We start from the raw sequence: 19,913 nt of genomic DNA, 5'->3' as shown, positions 1-19,913 counted from the left end.
GCATGTGTACAGGGGCATAAACGCAGCAGTGATAGGATTGGAGAGGTTCGGTGAGCAAATGAAGACCCTTTGAAGTCATATTGCATGGTACCCATTCCACGGGTTTCAACTACCCAGGTTTAAGGTATTCTTCCTTCAGCTAAAACATGCATGTGGAACCTAGAGTATGATCAACCATGTGATCGGGAGACGTGTTCAAATATGTCTGAGTTTTCGTACCCTGCTACTCGGGTGCAACAATCCAGATGCTTTACTAACACTCTCCCGACTTGGAGAGTCAGTCCCTTTAACCTCCTGTTTGGCCCAGTTTGCAATTTCTGCGGAAGATGAACAGGAATAGCGAGAACCAATGAGAGACTAGCTGGAGGTGTCTGGACGGGCAAATTTAACTCTCATTTCCCACCAGGAAGAGGAATTAACCAAAGGCTCAGCGTGCCATGCCGGAACCATATTAGGGCCTGAAGCCATCCTGCGGTGTTGCGGCCAGGTCACAAGAAAGCGAGTTGAAGAAAGGAGCTCAGGGGCACTGTAATTCACAAACATGCAGAGTTATAAATGACAGCTATCATCCAAAAATATACCAAAGTATGGCTGCCAAGAGGACTTGAAAGCGGGGAAGAATTGCAGGAAACCGATTTCAGGAGGTAGACTGGAATTGCATTGAAAGCATAGGAAAAGAGGCAGAACGTCCACAATGATGCACTTGGCCAAAAAGGGCGTATGCGTTTTTCCCTGAATATATTCAGGGAAAAACGCATACGCCCTTTTTGGCCAACCAAGCAAGCTTGCAAAGGAAATCTGCACTACAATGAAGTCTGACTTCCCCCCGGTCAAAAGGGCCATCTGAAAAAAGTGTAAAATCCAGAAAGGCAGGACAGGCCATGGAGAACTGGGAGCCTTGTTATGCTGATGGGCGGGATGTAAATTGCCAACAGACACTCGGGACAAGTGTATGGTGTTTCCTGAAACATCTAAAAAACAAAGCAACAGAGCCTAGGGCACTTCCACTTATGGTCCTATAGCTTAGGGAAATTAAAATCAAAAAGACACAGCCACCCCAAAGTTTGGGACGCCTCTGTTTACAAGAACCTCGTTTACCGTACAAGTTCAATATCACAGAAAGTGAAAAATGGATAAAGAACTTGTGGTACTAACGTACAATACAGTATCACTCAGCAATGAAATCTATGTCATCAGGCCCGTAGCAGCATAATGAGTGGATTCAGGTACGATGATTCTAACTGAAATAAGTCACACAGAAAAAGAAACATCATAAGATATCAGTAATACACGGAATGTAAACTTGGCTACACAGGAACTGAATTACAGAACAGAACAGGGTCTCAAATTTAGAAAACCAACTTATGCTTGCTTAAGGGTAAAGGTGAGTTGGGGTGCTGCATGACACCAGAGATTGAAATGAGCACAGATAAAATTCCTTAAGCCAAATATGGAATAGACAAGAGCTACTCCTTGCTCAATGAAATGGACTCAACACCTCATATTAAACGCCTAAGAATGTACCTGACTAGTAAGTATCTTAAAACCTATGGATTGCTATGTCTCCGAAAGAGAATCAAGCATGTGTACAGGGGCATAAACGCAGCAGTGATAGGATTGGAGAGGTTCGGTGAGCAAATGAAGACCCTTTGAAGTCATATTGCATGGTACCCATTCCACGGGTTTCAACTCTCCAGGTTTAGGGTATTCTTCCTTCAGCTAAAACATGCATGTGGAACCTAGAGTATGATCAACCATGTGATCGGGAGACGTGTTCAAATATGCCTCAGTTTTCATACCCTGGTACTCTGGTGCAACATTCCAGACGCTTTACTAACACTCTCCCCACTTGGAGAGTCAGCGCCTTTAACCTCCTGTTTGGCCCAGTTTGCAATTTCTGCGGAAGATGAACAGGAATAGCGAGAACCAATGAGAGACTAGCTGGAGGTGTCTGGACGGGCAAATTTAACTCTCATTTCCCACCAGGAAGAGGAAATAACCAAAGGCTCAGCGTGCCGTGCCGGAACCAGATTAGGGCCTGAAGCCATCCTGCGGTGTTGCGGCCAGCTCACAAGAAAGCGAGTTGAAGAAAGGAGCTCAGGGGCACTGTAATTCACAAACCTGCAGAGTTATAAATGACAGCTATCGTCCAAAAATATACTGAAGTAAGGCTGCCAAGAGGACTTGAAAGCGGGGCAGAATTGCAGGAAACCGATTTCAGGAGGTAGACTGGAATTGCATTGAAAGCATAGGAAAAGAGGCAGAGCGTCCACAATGATGCACTTGGCCAAAAAGGGCGTATGCGTTTTTTCCTGAATATATTCAGGAAAAAACGCATACGCCCTTTTTGGCCAACCAAGCAAACTTGCAAAGGAAATCTGCACTACAATGAAGTCTCACTTCACCCCGGTCAAACGGGCCATCTGAAAAAAGTGTAAAATCCAGAAAGGCAGGACAGGCCATGGAGAACTGGGAGCCTTGTTATGCTGATGGGCGGGATGTAAATTGCCAACAGACACTCGGGAGAAGTGTATGGTGTTTCCTGAAACATCTAAAAAACCATGCAACAGAGCCTACGGCACTTCCACTTATGGTCCTATAGCTTAGGGAAATTAAAATCAAAAAGACACAGCCACCCCAAAGTTTGGGACGCCTCTGTTTACAAGAACCTCGTTTACCATACACGTTCAACATCACAGAAAGTGAAAAATGGATAAAGAACTTGTGGTACTTACGTACAATGCAGTATCACTCAGCAATGAAATCTATGTCATCAGGCCCGTAGCAGCATAATGAGTGGATTCAGGTACGATGATTCTAACTGAAATAAGTCACACAGAAAAAGAAACATCATAAGATATCAGTAATACACGGAATGTAAACTTGGCTACACAGGAACTGAATTCCAAAACAGAACAGGGTCTCAAATTTAGAAAACCAACTTATGCTTGCTTAAGTGTAAAGGTGAGTTGGGGTCCTGCATAAAACCAGAGATTGAAATGAGCACAGATAAAGTTCCTTAAGCCAAATATGGAATAGACAAGAGCTACTCCTTGCTCAACGAAATGGACTCAACACCCCATATTAAACGCCTAAGAATGTACCTGACTAGTAAGTGTCTTAAAACCTATGGATTGCTATGTCTCCGAAAGATAATCAAGCGTGTGTACAGGGGCATAAACGCAGCAGTGATAGGATTGGAGAGGTTCGGTGAGCAAATGAAGACCCTTTGAAGTCATATTGCATGGTACCCATTACACGAGTCTCAACTCTCCAGGTTTAAAGTAATCTTCCTTCAGCTAAAACATGCATGTGGAACCCAGAATATGATCAACCGTGTGAACGGGAGATGTGTTCAAATATGTCTCAGTTTTCCTCCCCTGGTACTCGGGTGCAACATTCCAGATGCTTTACTAACACTCTCCCCACTTGAGGAGTCAGCGCCTTTAACCTCCTGTTTGGCCCAGTTTGCAATTTCTGCGGAAGATGAACAGGAATAGCGAGAACCAATGAGAGAGTAGCTGGAGGTGTCTGGACGGGCAAATTTAACTCTCATTTCCCACCAGGAAGAGGAAATAACCAAAGGCTAAGCGTGCCGTGCCGGAACCAGATTAGGGCCTGAAGCCATCCTGCGGTGTTGCGGCCAGCTCAAAAGAAAGCGAGTTGAAGAAAGGAGCTCAGGGGCACTGTAATTCACAAACCTGCAGAGTTATAAATGACAGCTATCGTCCAAAAATATACTGAAGTAAGGCTGCCAAGAGGACTTGAAAGCGGGGCAGAATTGCAGGAAACCAATTTCAGGAGGTAGACTGGAATTGCATTGAAAGCATAGGAAAAGAGGCAGAACGTCCACAATGATGCACTTGGCCAAAAAGGGGCGTATGCGTTTTTTCCTGAATATATTCAGGAAAAAACGCATACGCCCCTTTTTGGCCAACCAAGCAAGCTTGCAAAGGAAATCTGCACTACAATGAAGTCTCACTTCCCCCTGGTCAAAAGGGCCCTCTGAATAAAGTGTAAAATCCAGAAAGGCAGGACAGGCCATGGAGAACTGGGAGCCTTGTTATGCTGATGGGCGGGATGTAAATTGCCAACAGACACTCGGGAGAAGTGTATGGTGTTTCCTGAAACATCTAAAAAACAAAGCAACAGAGCCTAGGGCACTTCCACTTATGGTCCTATAGCTTAGGGAAATTAAAATCAAAAAGACACAGCCACCCCAAAGTTTGGGACGCCTTTGTTTACAAGAACCTCGTTTACCGTACAAGTTCAATATCACAGAAAGTGAAAAATGGATAAAGAAGTTGTGGTATTTATTTACAAAGCAATATCACTCAGCAATGAAATCTATGTCATCAGGCCCTTAGCAGCACAATGAGTGGATTCAGGTATGGTATTTCTAACTGAAATAAGTCACACAGAAAAAGAAACATCATAAGATATCAGTAATACACGGAATGTAAACTTGGCTACACAGGAACTGAATTACAGAACAGAACAGGGTCTCAAATTTAGAAAACCAACTTATGCTTGCCTAAGGGACAAGGTGAGTTGGGGTGCTGCATAAAACCAGAGATTGAAATGAGCACAGATAAAGTTCCTTAAGCCAAATATGGAATAGACAAGAGCTACTCCTTGCTCAACGAAATGGACTCAACACCCCATATTAAACGCCTAAGAATGTACCTGACTAGTAAGTATCTTAAAACCTATGGATTGCTATGTCTCCAAAAGAGAATCAAGGGTGTGTACAGGGGCATAAACGCAGCAGTGATAGGATTGGAGAGGTTCGGTGAGCAAATGAAGACCCTTTGAAGTCATATTGCATGGTACACAATACACGGGTCTCAACTCTCCAGGTTTAAGGTATTCTTCCTTCAGCTAAAACATGCATGTGGAACCCAGAGTATGATCAACAGTGTGAACGGGAGACGTGTTCAAATATGTCTCAGTTTTCGTACCCTGGTACTCGGGTGCAACATTCCAGACGCTTTACTAACACTCTCCCGACTTGGAGAGTCAGTCCCTTTAACGTCCTGTTTGGCCCAGTTTGCAATTTCTGCGGAAGATGAACAGGAATAGCGAGAACCAATGAGAGACTAGCTGGAGGTGTCTGGACGGGCAAATTTAACTCTCATTTCCCACCAGGAAGAGGAATTAACCAAAGGCTCAGCGTGCCGTGCCGGAACCAGATTAGGGTCTGAAGCCATCCTGCGGTGTTGCGGCCAGCTCAAAAGAAAGCGAGTTGAAGAAAGGAGCTCAGGGGCACTGTAATTCACAAACCTGCAGAGTTATAAATGACAGCTATCGTCCAAAAATAGACTGAAGTAAGGCTGCCAAGAGGACTTGAAAGCGGGGCAGAATTGCAGGAAACCGATTTCAGGAGGTAGACTGGAATTGCATTGAAAGCATAGGAAAAGAGGCAGAACGTCCACAATGATGCACTTGGCCAAAAAGGGGCGTATGCGTTTTTTCCTGAATATATTCATGAAAAAACGCATACGCCCCTTTTTGGCCAACCAAGCAAGCTTGCAAAGGAAATCTGCACTACAATGAAGTCTCACTTCCCCCCGGTCAAAAGGGCCCTCTGAAAAAAGTGTAAAATCCAGAAAGGCAGGACAGGCCATGGAGAACTGGGAGCCTTGTTATGCTGATGGGCGGGATGTAAATTGCCAACACACACTCGGGAGAAGTGTATGGTGTTTCCTGAAACATCTAAAAAACAAAGCAACAGAGCCTAGGGCACTTCCACTTATGGTCCTATAGCTTAGGGAAATTAAAATCAAAAAGACGCAGCCACCCCAAAGTTTGGGACGCCTTTGTTTACAAGAACCTCGTTTACCGTACAAGTTCAATATCACAGAAAGTGAAAAATGGATAAAGAAGTTGTGGTATTTACTTACAAAGCAATATCACTCAGCAATGAAATCTATGTCATCAGGCCCGTAGCAGCACAATGAGTGGATTCAGGTATGGTGATTCTAACTGAAATAAGTCACACAGAAAAAGAAACATCATAAGATATCAGTAATACACGGAATGTAAACTTGGCTACACAGGAACTGAATTACAGAACAGAACAGGGTCTCAAATTTAGAAAACCAACTTATGCTTGCTTAAGGGACAAGGTGAGTTGGGGTGCTGCATAAAACCAGAGATTGAAATGAGCACAGATAAAGTTCCTTAAGCCAAATATGGAATAGACAAGAGCTACTCCTTGCTCAACGAAATGGACTCAACACCCCATATTAAACGCCTAGGAATGTACCTGACTAGTAAGTATCTTAAAACCTATGGATTGCTATGTCTCCGAAAGAGAATCAAGCATGTGTACAGGGGCATAAACGCAGCAGTGATAGGATTGGAGAGGTTCGGTGAGCAAATGAAGACCCTTTGAAGTCATATTGCATGGTACCCATTACACGGGTTTCAACTCTCCAGGTTTAGGGTATTCTTCCTTCAGCTAAAACATGCATGTGGAACCTAGAGTATGATCAACCATGTGATCGGGAGACGTGTTCAAATATGTCTCAGTTTTCATACCCTGGTACTCGGGTGCAACATTCCAGACGCTTTACTAACACTCTCCCCACTTGGAGAGTCAGCGCCTTTAACCTCCTGTTTGGCCCAGTTTGCAATTTCTGCGGAAGATGAACAGGAATAGCGAGAACCAATGAGAGACTAGCTGGAGGTGTCTGGACGGGCAAATTTAACTCTCATTTCCCACCAGGAAGAGGAATTAACCAAAGGCTCAGCGTGCCGTGCCGGAACCAGATTAGGGCCTGAAGCCATCCTGCGGTGTTGCGGCCAGCTCACAAGAAAGCGAGTTGAAGAAAGGAGCTCAGGGGCACTGTAATTCACAAACCTGCAGAGTTATAAATGACAGCTATCGTCCAAAAATATACTGAAGTAAGGCTGCCAAGAGGACTTGAAAGCGGGGCAGAATTGCAGGAAACCGATTTCAGGAGGTAGACTGGAATTGCATTGAAAGCATAGGAAAAGAGGCAGAGCGTCCACAATGATGCACTTGGACAAAAAGGGCGTATGCGTTTTTTCCTGAATATATTCAGGAAAAAACGCATACGCCCTTTTTGGCCAACCAAGCAAACTTGCAAAGGAAATCTGCACTACAATGAAGTCTCACTTCACCCCGGTCAAAAGGGCCATCTGAAAAAAGTGTAAAATCCAGAAAGGCAGGACAGGCCATGGAGAACTGGGAGCCTTGTTATGCTGATGGGCGGGATGTAAATTGCCAACAGACACTCGGGACAAGTGTATGGTGTTTCCTGAAACATCTAAAAAACCATGCAACAGAGCCTAGGGCACTTCCACTTATGGTCCTATAGCTTAGGGAAATTAAAATCAAAAAGACACAGCCACCCCAAAGTTTGGGACGCCTCTGTTTACAAGAACCTCGTTTACCATACACGTTCAATATCACAGAAAGTGAAAAATGGATAAAGAACTTGTGGTACTTACGTACAATGCAGTATCACTCAGCAATAAAAATCTATGTCATCAGGCCCGTAGCAGCATAATGAGTGGATTCAGGTACGATGATTCTAACTGAAATAAGTCACAAAGAAAAAGAAACATCATAAGATATCAGTAATACACGGAATGTAAACTTGGCTACACAGGAACTGAATTCCAAAACAGAACAGGGTCTCAAATTTAGAAAACCAACTTATGCTTGCTTAAGGGGAAAGGTGAGTTGGGGTCCTGCATAAAACCAGAGATTAAAATGAGCACAGATAAAGTTCCTTATGCCAAATATGGAATAGACAAGAGCTACTCCTTGCTCAACAAAATGGACTCAACACCGCATATTAAACGCCTAAGAATGTACCTGACTAGTAAGTATCTTAAAACCTATGGATTGCTATGTCTCCAAAAGAGAATCAAGCATGTGTACAGGGGCATAAACGCAGCAGTGATAGGATTGGAGAGGTTCGGTGAGCAAATGAAGACCCTTTGAAGTCATATTGCATGGTACCCATTACACGGGTCTCAACTCTCCAGGTGTAAGGTATTCTTCCTTCAGCTAAAACATGCATGTGGAACCCAGAGTATGATCAACCGTGTGAACGGGAGACATGTTCAAATATGTCTCAGTTTTCGTACCTGGTACTCAGGTGCAACATTCCAGACGCTTTACTAACACTCTCCCCACTTGGGGAGTCAGCGCCTTTAACCTCCTGTTTGGCCCAGTTTGCAATTTCTGCAGAAGATGAACAGGAATAGGGAGAACCAATGAGAGACTAGCTGGAGGTGTGTGGACGGGCAAATTTAACTCTCATTTCCCACCAGGAAGAGGAAATAACCAAAGGCTCAGCGTGCCGTACCGGAACCAGATTAGGGCCTGAAGCCATCCTGCGGTGTTGCGGCCAGCTCAAAACAAAGCGAGTTGAAGAAAGGAGCTCAGGGGCACTGTAATTCACAAACCTGCAGAGTTATAAATGACAGCTATCGTCCAAAAATATACTGAAGTAAGGCTGCCAAGAGGACTTGAAAGCGGGGCAGAATTGCAGGAAACCGATTTCAGGAGGTAGACTGGAATTGCATTGAAAGCATAGGAAAAGAGGCAGAACGTCCACAATGATGCATTTGGCCAAAAAGGGCGTATGCGTTTTTTCCTGAATATATTCAGGAAAAAACGCATACGCCCTTTTTGGCCAACCAAGCAAGCTTGCAAAGGAAATCTGCACTACAATGAAGTCTCACTTCCACCGGTCAAAAGGGCCATCTGAAAAAAGTGTAAAATCCAGAAAGGCTGGACAGGCCATGGAGAACTGGGAGCCTTGTTATGCTGATGGGCGGGATGTAAATTGCCAACAGACACTCGGGAGAAGTGTATGGTGTTTCCTGAAACATTTAAAAAACAAAGCAACACAGCCTAGGGCACTTCCACTTATGGTCCTATAGCTTAGGGAAATTAAAATCAAAAAGACGCAGCCACCCCAAAGTTTGGGACGCCTCTGTTTACAAGAACCTCGTTTACAGTACAAGTTCAACATCGTAGAAAGTGAAAAATGGATAAAGAAGTTGTGGTATTTACTTACAAAGCAATATCACTCAGCAATGAAATCTATGTCATCAGGCCCTTAGCAGCACAATGAGTGGATTCAGGTATGGTGATTCTAACTGAAATGAGTCACACAGAAAAAGAAACATCATAAGATATCAGTAATACACGGAATGTAAACTTGGCTACACAGGAACTGAATTACACAACAGAACAGGGTCTCAAATTTAGAAAACCAACTTATGCTTGCTTAAGGGACAAGGTGAGTTGGGGTGCTGCATAAAACCAGAGACTGAAATGAGCACAGATAAAGTTCCTTAAGCCAAATATGGAATAGACAAGAGCTACTCCTTGCTCAATGAAATGGACTCAACACCCCATATTAAACGCCTAAGAATGTACCTGACTAGTAAGTATCTTAAAACCTATGGATTGCTATGTCTCCAAAAGAGAATCAAGCGTGTGTACAGGGACATAAACGCAGCAGTGATAGGATTGGAGAGGTTCGGTGAGCAAATGAAGACCCTTTGAAGTCATATTGCATGGTACCCATTCCACGGGTCTCAACTCTCCAGGTTTATGGTATTCTTCCTTCAGCTAAAACATGCATGTGGAACCCAGAGTATGACCAACCGTGTGAACGGGAGACGTGTTCAAATATGTCTCAGTTTTCGTACCCTGTTACTCGGGTGCAACATTCCAGACTCTTTACTAACACTCTCCTGACTTGGAGAGTCAGTCCCTTTAACGTCCTGTTTGGCCCAGTTTGCAATTTCTGCGGAAGATGAACAGGAATAGCGAGAACCAATGAGAGACTAGCTGGAGGTGTCTGGACGGGCAAATTTAACTCTCATTTCCCACCAGGAGTAGGAATTAACCAAAGGCTCAGCGTGCCGTTGCAGAACCAGATTAGGGCCTGAAGCCAACCTGCGGTGTTGCAGCCAGCTCACAAGAAAGCAATTGAAGAAAGGAGCTCAGGTGCACTGTAATTCACAAACCTGCAGAGTTATAAATGACAGCTATCATCCAAAAATATACTGAAGTAAGGCTGCCAAGAGGACTTGAAAGCGGGGCAGAATTGCAGGAAACCTATTTCAGGAGGTAGACTGGAATTGCATTGAAAGCATAAGAAAAGAGGCAGAACGTCCACAATGATGCACTTGCCCAAAAAGGGCGTATGCGTTTTTTCCTGAATATATTCAGGAAAAAATGCAAACGCACTTTTTGTCCAACCAAGCAAGCTTGCAAACGAAATCTGCACTACAATGAAGTCTCACTTCCCCCCGGTCAAAAGGGCCATCTGAAAAAAGTGTAAAATCCAGAAAGGCAGGACAGGCCATGGAGAACTGGGAGCCTTGTTATGCTGATGGGCGGGATGTAAATTGCCAACAGACACTCGGGAGAAGTGTATGGTGTTTCCTGAAACATCTAAAAAACAAAGCAACAGAGCCTAGGGCACTTCCACTTATGGTCCTATAGCTTAGGGAAATTAAAATCAAAAAGACACAGCCACCCCAAAGTTTGGGACGCCTCTGTTTACAAGAACCTCGTTTACCGTACAAGTTCAATATCACAGAAAGTGAAAAATGGAGAAAGAACTTGTGGTACTTACGTACAATGCAGTATCACTCAGCAATGAAATCTATGTCATCAGGCCCATAGCAGCATAATGAGTGGATTCAGGTACGATGATTCTAACTGAAATAAGTCACACAGAAATAGAAACATCATAAGATATCAGTAATACATGGAATGTAAACTTGGCTACACAGGAACTGAATTACAGAACAGAACAGGGCATCAAATTTAGAAAACCAACTTATTCTTGCTTAAGGGAAAAGGTGAGTTGGGGTGCTGCATAAAACCAGAGATTGAAATGAGCACAGATAAAGTTCCTTAAGCCAAATATGGAATAGACAAGAGCTACTCCTTGCTCAACGAAATGGACTCAACACCCCATATTAAATGCCTAAGAATGTACCTGACTAGTAAGTATCTTAAAACCTATGGATTGCTATGTCTCCGAAAGAGAATCAAGCATGTGTACAGGGGCATAAACGCAGCAGTGATAGGATTGGAGAGGTTCGGTGAGCAAATGAAGAGCCTTTGAAGTCATATTGCATGGTATCCATTCCACGGGTTTCAACTACCCAGGTTTAAGGTATTCTTCCTTCAGCTAAAACATGAATGTGGAACCTAGAGTATGATCAACCATGTGAACGGGAGACGTGTTCAAATATGTCTCAGTTTTCGTACCCTGGTACTCGGGTGCAACATTCCAGACGCTTTACTAAAACTCTCCCGACTTGGAGACTCAGTCCCTTTAACCACCTGTTTGGCCCAGTTTGCAATTTCTGCGGAAAATGAACAGGAATAGCGAGAACCAATGAGAGACTAGCTGGAGGTGTCTGGACGGGCAAATTTAACTCTCATTTCCCACCAGGAAGAGGAATTAACCAAAGGCTCAGCGTGCTGTGCCGGAACCAGATTAGGACCTGAAGCCATCTTGCGGTGTTGCGTCCAGCTCAAAAGAAAGCGAGTTGAAGAAAGGAGCTCAGGGGCACTGTAATTCACAAACCTGCAGAGTTATAAATGACAGCTATCGTCCAAAAATATACTGAAGTATAGCTGCCAAGGGGACTTGAAAGCGGGGCAGAATTGCAGGATACCGATTTCAGGAGGTAGACTGGAATTGCAGTGAAAGCATAGGAAAAGAGGCAGAACGTCCACAATGATGCACTTGGCCAAAAAGGGCGTATGCGTTTTTTCCTGAATATATTCAGGAAAAAACGCATACGCACTTTTTGGCAAACCAAGCAAGCTTGCAAAGGAAATCTGCACTACAATGAAGTCTCACTTCCCCCCGGTCAAAAGGGCCATCTGAAAAAAGTGTAAAATCCAGAAAGGCAGGACAGGCCATGGAGAACTGGGAGCCTTGTTATGCTTATGAGCGGGATGTAAATTGCCAACAGACACTCGGGAGAAGTGTATGGTGTTTCCTGAAACATCTAAAATACAAAGCAACAGAGCCTAGGGCACTTCCACTTATGGTCCTATAGCTTAGGGAAATTAAAATCAAAAAGATACACCCACCCAATGTTTGGGACGCCTCTGTTTACAAGAATCTCGTTTACCATACAAGTTCAATATCACAGAAAGTGAAAAATGGATAAAGATCTTGTGGTACTTACGTACAATGCAGTATCACTCAGCAATGAAATCTATGTCATCAGGCCCTTAGCAGCATAATGAGTGGATTCAGGTACGATGATTGTAACTGAAATAAGTCACACAGAAAAAGAAACATCATAAGATATCACTAATACACGGAATGTAAACTTGGCTACACAGGACCTGAATTCCAAAACAGAACAGGGTCTCAAATTGAGAAAACCAACTTATGCTTGCTTAAGGGGAAAGGTGAGTTGGGGTGCTGCATAAAACCAGAGATTGAAATGAGCACAGATAAAGTTCCTTAAGCCAAATATGGAATCGACAAGAGCTACTCCTTGGTCTACGAAATGGACTCAACACCCCATATTAAACGCCTAAGAATGTACCTGACTAGTAAGTATCTGAAAACCTATGGATTGCTATGTCTTCAAAAGAGAATCAAGCGTGTGTACAGGGGCATAAACGCAGCAGTGATAGGATTGGAGAGGTTCGGTGAGCAAATGAAGACCCTTTGAAGTCATATTGCATGGTACCCATTCCACGGGTTTCAACTCTCCAGGTTTAGGGTATTCTTCCTTCAGCTAAAACATGCATGTGGAACCTAGAGTATGATCAACCATGTGATCGGGAGTCGTGTTCAAATATGTCTCAGTTTTCCTCCCCTGGTACTCGGGTGCAACATTCCAGATGCTTTACTAACACTCTCTCGACTTGGAGAGTCACTCCCTTTAACCTCCTGTTTGGCCCAGTTTGCAATTTCTGCGGATGATGAACAGGAATAGGGAGAACCAATGAGAGACTAGCTGGAGGTGTCTGGACGGGCAAATTGAACTGTCATTTCCCACCAGGAAGAGGAATTAACCAAAGGCTCAGCATGCCGTTCCGGAACCAAATTAGGGCCTGAAACCATCCTGCGGTGTTACGGCAGCTCACAAGAAAGCGAGTTGAAGAAAGGAGCTCAGGGGCACTGTAATTCACAAACCTGCAGAGTTATAAATGACAGCTATCGTCCAGAAATATACTGAAGTAAGGCTGCCAAGAGGACTTGAAAGCGGGGCAGAATTGCAGGAAACCGATTTCAGGAGGTAGACTGGAATTGCATTGAAAGTATAGGAAAAGAGGCAGAACGTCCACAATGATGCACTTGGCCAAAAAGGGCATATGCCTTTTTTCCTGAATATATTCAGGAAAAAACGCATACGCCCTTTTTGGCCAACCAAGCAAGCTTGCAAAGAAATCTGCACTACAATGAAGTCTCACTTCCCTCCGGTCAAAAGGGCCATCTGAAAAAAGTGTAAAATCCAGAAAGGCAGGACAGGCCATGGAAAACTGGGAGCCTTGTTATGCTGATGGGCGGGATGTAAATTGCCAACAGACACTCGGGAGAAGTGTATGGTGTTTCCTGAAACATCTAAAAAACAAAGCAACAGAGCCTAGGGCAATTCCACTTATGGTCCTATAGCTTAGGGAAATTAAAATCAAAAAGACACAGCCACCCCAAAGTTTGGGACGCCTCTGTTTACAAGAACCTCGTTTACAGTACAAGTTCAACATCGCAGAAAGTGAAAAATGGATAAAGAAGTTGTGGTATTTACTTACAAAGCAATATCACTCAGCAATGAAATCTATGTCATCAGGCCCGTAGCAGCATAATGAGTGGATTCAGGTATGATGATTCTAACTGAAATAAGTCACACAGAAAAAGAAACATCATAAGATATCACTAATACACGGAATGTAAACTTGGCTACACAGGAACTGAATTCCAAAACAGAACAGGGTCTCAAATTTAGAAAACCAACTTATGCTTGCTTAAGGGGAAAGGTGAGTTGGGGTGCTGCATAAAACCAGAGATTGAAATGAGCACAGATAAAGTTCCTTAAGCCAAATATGGAATAGACAAGAGCTACTCCTTGCTCAATGAAATGGACTCAACACCCCATATTAAACGCCTAAGAATGTACCTGACTAGTAAGTATCTTAAAACCTATGGATTGCTATGTCTCCGAAAGAGAATCAAGCGAGTGTACAGGGGCATAAACGCAGCAGTGATAGGATTGGAGAGGTTCAGTGAGCAAATGAAGACCCTTTGAAGTCATATTGTAAGGTACCCATTCCACGGGTCTCAACTACCCAGGTTTAAGGTATTCTTCCTTCAGCTAAAACATGCATGTGGAACCTAGAGTATGATCAACCGTGTGAACGGGAGACGTGTTCAAATATGTCTCAGTTTTCGTACCCTGGTACTCGGGTGCAACATTCCAGACGCTTTACTAACACTCTCCCCACTTGGAGAGTCAGCGCCTTTAACCTCCTGTTTGGCCCAGTTTGCAATTTCTGCGGAAGATGAACAGGAATAGGGAGAACCAATGAGAGACTAGCTGGAGGTGTCTGGACGGGCAAATTTAACTCTCATTTCCCACCAGGAAGAGGAAATAACCAAAGCCTCAGCGTGCCGTGCCAGAACCAGATTAGGGCCTGAAGCCATCCTGCGGTGTTGCGGCCAGGTCACAAGAAAGCGAGTTGAAGAAAGGAGCTCAGGGGCACTGTAATTCACAAACCTGCAGAGTTATAAATGACAGCTATCGTCCAAAAATATACTGAAGTAAGGCTACCAAGAGGACTTGAAAGCGGGGCAGAATTGCAGGAAACCGATTTCAGGAGGTAGACTGGAATTGCATTGAAAGCATAGGAAAAGAGGCAGAAGGTCCACAATGATGCACTTGGCCAAAAAGGGCGTATGCGTTTTTTCCTGAATATATTCAGGAAAAAACGCATACGCCCTTTTTGGCCAACCAAGCAAGCTTGCAAAGGAAATCTGCACTACAATGAAGTCTCACTTCCCCCCGGTCAAAAGGGCCATCTGAAAAAAGTGTAAAATCCAGAAAGGCAGGACAGGCCATGGAGAACTGGGAGCCTTGTTATGCTGATGGGCGGGATGTAAATTGCCAACAGCCACTCGGGAGAAGTGTATGGTGTTTCCTGAAACATCTAAAAAGCAAAGCAACAGAGCCCAGGGCACTTCCACTTATGGTCCTATAGATTAGGGAAATTAAAATCAAAAAGACACAGCCACCCCAATGTTTGGTACGCCTCTGTTTACAAGAACTTCGTTTACCGTACAAGTTCAATATCACAGAAAGTGAAAAATGGATAAAGAACTTGTGGTACTTACGTACAATGCAGTATCACTCAGCAATGAAATCTATGTCATCAGGCCCGTAGCAGCATAATGAGTGGATTCAGGTACGATGATTCTAACTGAAATAAGTCACACAGAAAAAGAAACATCATAAGATATCACTAATACACGGAATGTAAACTTGGCTACACAGGACCTGAATTCCAAAACAGAACAGTGTCTCAAATTGAGAAAACCAACTTATGTTTGCTTAAGGGGAAAGGTGAGTTGGGGTGCTGCATAAAACCAGAGATTGAAATGAGCACAGATAAATTTCCTTAAGCCAAATATGGAATAGACAAGAGCTACTCCTTGCTCAACGAAATGGACACAACACCCCATATTAAACGCCTAAGAATGTACCTGACTAGTAAGTATCTTAAAACCTATGGATTGCTATGTCTCCGAAAGAGAATCAAGCGTGTGTACAGGGGCATAAACGCAGCAGTGATAGGATTGGAGAGGTTCGGTGAGCAAATGAAGACCCTTTGAAGTCATGTTGCACGGTACCCATTCCACGGGTCTCAACTCTCCAGGTTTAAGGTATTCTTCCTTCAGCTAAAACATGCATGTGGAACCCAGAGTATGATGAACCGTGTGAACGGGAGACGTGTTCAAATATGTCTCAGTTTTCCTCCCCTGGTACTCGGGTGCAACATCCAGACGCTTTACTAACACTCTCCCCACTTGGAGAGTCAGCGCCTTTAACCTCCTGTTTGGCCCAGTTTGCAATTTCTGCGGAAGATGAACAGGAATAGCGAGAACCAATGAGAGACTAGCTGGAGGTGTCTGGACGGGCAAATTTAACTCTCATTTCCCACCAGGAAGAGGAAATAACCAAAGGCTCAGCGTGCCGTGCCGGAACCAGATTAGGGCCTGAAGCCATCCTGGGGTGTTGCGGCCAGGTCACAAGAAAGCGAGTTGAAGAAAGGAGCTCAGGGGCACTGTAATTCACAAACCTGCAGAGTTATAAATGACAGCTATCGTCCAAAAATATACTGAAGTAAGGCTGCCAAGAGGACTTGAAAGCGGGGCAGAATTGCAGGAAACCGATTTCAGGAGGTAGACTGGAATTGCATTGAAAGCATAGGAAAAGAGGCAGAACGTCCACAATGATGCACTTGGCCAAAAAGTGCATATGCCTTTTTTCCTGAATATATTCAGGAAAAAACGCATACGCCCTTTTTGGCCAACCAAGCAAGCTTGCAAACGAAATCTGCACTACAATGAAGTCTCACTTCCCTCCGGTCAAAAGGGCCATCTGAAAAAAGTGTAAAATCCAGAAAGGCAGGACAGGCCATGGAGAACTGGGAGCCTTGTTATGCTGATGGGCGGGATGTAAATTGCCAACAGACACTCAGGAGAAGTGTATGGTGTTTCCTGAAACATCTAAAAAACAAAGCAACAGAGCCTAGGGCACTTCCACTTATGGTCCTATAGCTTAGGGAAATTAAAATAAAAAAGACACAGCCACCCAAAGTTTGGGACGCCTCTGTTTACAAGAACCGCATTTACCATACAAGTTCAATATCACAGAAAGTGAAAAATGGATAAAGAACTTGTTGTACTTACGTACAATGCAGTATCACTCAGCAATGAAATCTATGTCATCAGGCCCGTAGCAGCATAATGAGTGGATTCAGGTATGATGATTCTAACTGAAATAAGTCTCACAGAAAATGAAACATCATAAGATATCAGTAATACACGGAATGTAAACTTGGCTGCACAGGAACTGAATTCCAAAACAGAACAGGGTCTCAAATTTAGAAAACCAACTTATGATTGCTTAAGGGTAAAGGTGAGTTGGGGTGCTGCATAAAACCAGAGACTGAAATGAGCACAGATAAAGTTCCTTAAGCCAAATATGGAATAGACAAGAGCTACTCCTTGCTCAATGAAATGGACTCAACACCCCATATTAAACGCCTAAGAATGTACCTGACTAGTAAGTATCTTAAAACCTATGGATTGCTATGTCTCCAAAAGAGAATCAAGCGTGTGTACAGGGACATAAACGCAGCAGTGATAGGATTGGAGAGGTTCGGTGAGCAAATGAAGACCCTTTGAAGTCATATTGCATGGTACCCATTCCACGGGTCTCAACTCTCCAGGTTTATGGTATTCTTCCTTCAGCTAAAACATGCATGTGGAACCCAGAGTATGACCAACCGTGTGAACGGGAGACGTGTTCAAATATGTCTCAGTTTTCGTACCCTGTTACTCGGGTGCAACATTCCAGACTCTTTACTAACACTCTCCTGACTTGGAGAGTCAGTCCCTTTAACGTCCTGTTTGGCCCAGTTTGCAATTTCTGCGGAAGATGAACAGGAATAGCGAGAACCAATGAGAGACTAGCTGGAGGTGTCTGGACGGGCAAATTTAACTCTCATTTCCCACCAGGAGTAGGAATTAACCAAAGGCTCAGCGTGCCGTTGCAGAACCAGATTAGGGCCTGAAGCCAACCTGCGGTGTTGCAGCCAGCTCACAAGAAAGCAATTGAAGAAAGGAGCTCAGGTGCACTGTAATTCACAAACCTGCAGAGTTATAAATGACAGCTATCATCCAAAAATATACTGAAGTAAGGCTGCCAAGAGGACTTGAAAGCGGGGCAGAATTGCAGGAAACCTATTTCAGGAGGTAGACTGGAATTGCATTGAAAGCATAAGAAAAGAGGCAGAACGTCCACAATGATGCACTTGCCCAAAAAGGGCGTATGCGTTTTTTCCTGAATATATTCAGGAAAAAATGCAAACGCACTTTTTGTCCAACCAAGCAAGCTTGCAAACGAAATCTGCACTACAATGAAGTCTCACTTCCCCCCGGTCAAAAGGGCCATCTGAAAAAAGTGTAAAATCCAGAAAGGCAGGACAGGCCATGGAGAACTGGGAGCCTTGTTATGCTGATGGGCGGGATGTAAATTGCCAACAGACACTCGGGAGAAGTGTATGGTGTTTCCTGAAACATCTAAAAAACAAAGCAACAGAGCCTAGGGCACTTCCACTTATGGTCCTATAGCTTAGGGAAATTAAAATCAAAAAGACACAGCCACCCCAAAGTTTGGGACGCCTCTGTTTACAAGAACCTCGTTTACCGTACAAGTTCAATATCACAGAAAGTGAAAAATGGAGAAAGAACTTGTGGTACTTACGTACAATGCAGTATCACTCAGCAATGAAATCTATGTCATCAGGCCCATAGCAGCATAATGAGTGGATTCAGGTACGATGATTCTAACTGAAATAAGTCACACAGAAATAGAAACATCATAAGATATCAGTAATACATGGAATGTAAACTTGGCTACACAGGAACTGAATTACAGAACAGAACAGGGCATCAAATTTAGAAAACCAACTTATTCTTGCTTAAGGGAAAAGGTGAGTTGGGGTGCTGCATAAAACCAGAGATTGAAATGAGCACAGATAAAGTTCCTTAAGCCAAATATGGAATAGACAAGAGCTACTCCTTGCTCAACGAAATGGACTCAACACCCCATATTAAATGCCTAAGAATGTACCTGACTAGTAAGTATCTTAAAACCTATGGATTGCTATGTCTCCGAAAGAGAATCAAGCATGTGTACAGGGGCATAAACGCAGCAGTGATAGGATTGGAGAGGTTCGGTGAGCAAATGAAGAGCCTTTGAAGTCATATTGCATGGTATCCATTCCACGGGTTTCAACTACCCAGGTTTAAGGTATTCTTCCTTCAGCTAAAACATGAATGTGGAACCTAGAGTATGATCAACCATGTGAACGGGAGACGTGTTCAAATATGTCTCAGTTTTCGTACCCTGGTACTCGGGTGCAACATTCCAGACGCTTTACTAAAACTCTCCCGACTTGGAGACTCAGTCCCTTTAACCACCTGTTTGGCCCAGTTTGCAATTTCTGCGGAAAATGAACAGGAATAGCGAGAACCAATGAGAGACTAGCTGGAGGTGTCTGGACGGGCAAATTTAACTCTCATTTCCCACCAGGAAGAGGAATTAACCAAAGGCTCAGCGTGCTGTGCCGGAACCAGATTAGGACCTGAAGCCATCTTGCGGTGTTGCGTCCAGCTCAAAAGAAAGCGAGTTGAAGAAAGGAGCTCAGGGGCACTGTAATTCACAAACCTGCAGAGTTATAAATGACAGCTATCGTCCAAAAATATACTGAAGTATAGCTGCCAAGGGGACTTGAAAGCGGGGCAGAATTGCAGGATACCGATTTCAGGAGGTAGACTGGAATTGCAGTGAAAGCATAGGAAAAGAGGCAGAACGTCCACAATGATGCACTTGGCCAAAAAGGGCGTATGCGTTTTTTCCTGAATATATTCAGGAAAAAACGCATACGCACTTTTTGGCAAACCAAGCAAGCTTGCAAAGGAAATCTGCACTACAATGAAGTCTCACTTCCCCCCGGTCAAAAGGGCCATCTGAAAAAAGTGTAAAATCCAGAAAGGCAGGACAGGCCATGGAGAACTGGGAGCCTTGTTATGCTTATGAGCGGGATGTAAATTGCCAACAGACACTCGGGAGAAGTGTATGGT

The sequence above is a fragment of the Stenella coeruleoalba genome (genome assembly GCF_951394435.1).
Source record: "Stenella coeruleoalba genome assembly, contig: scaffold_208, whole genome shotgun sequence".
NCBI lineage: Eukaryota > Metazoa > Chordata > Mammalia > Artiodactyla > Delphinidae > Stenella > Stenella coeruleoalba.
Note: the sequence above shows the minus strand (reverse complement) of the source record.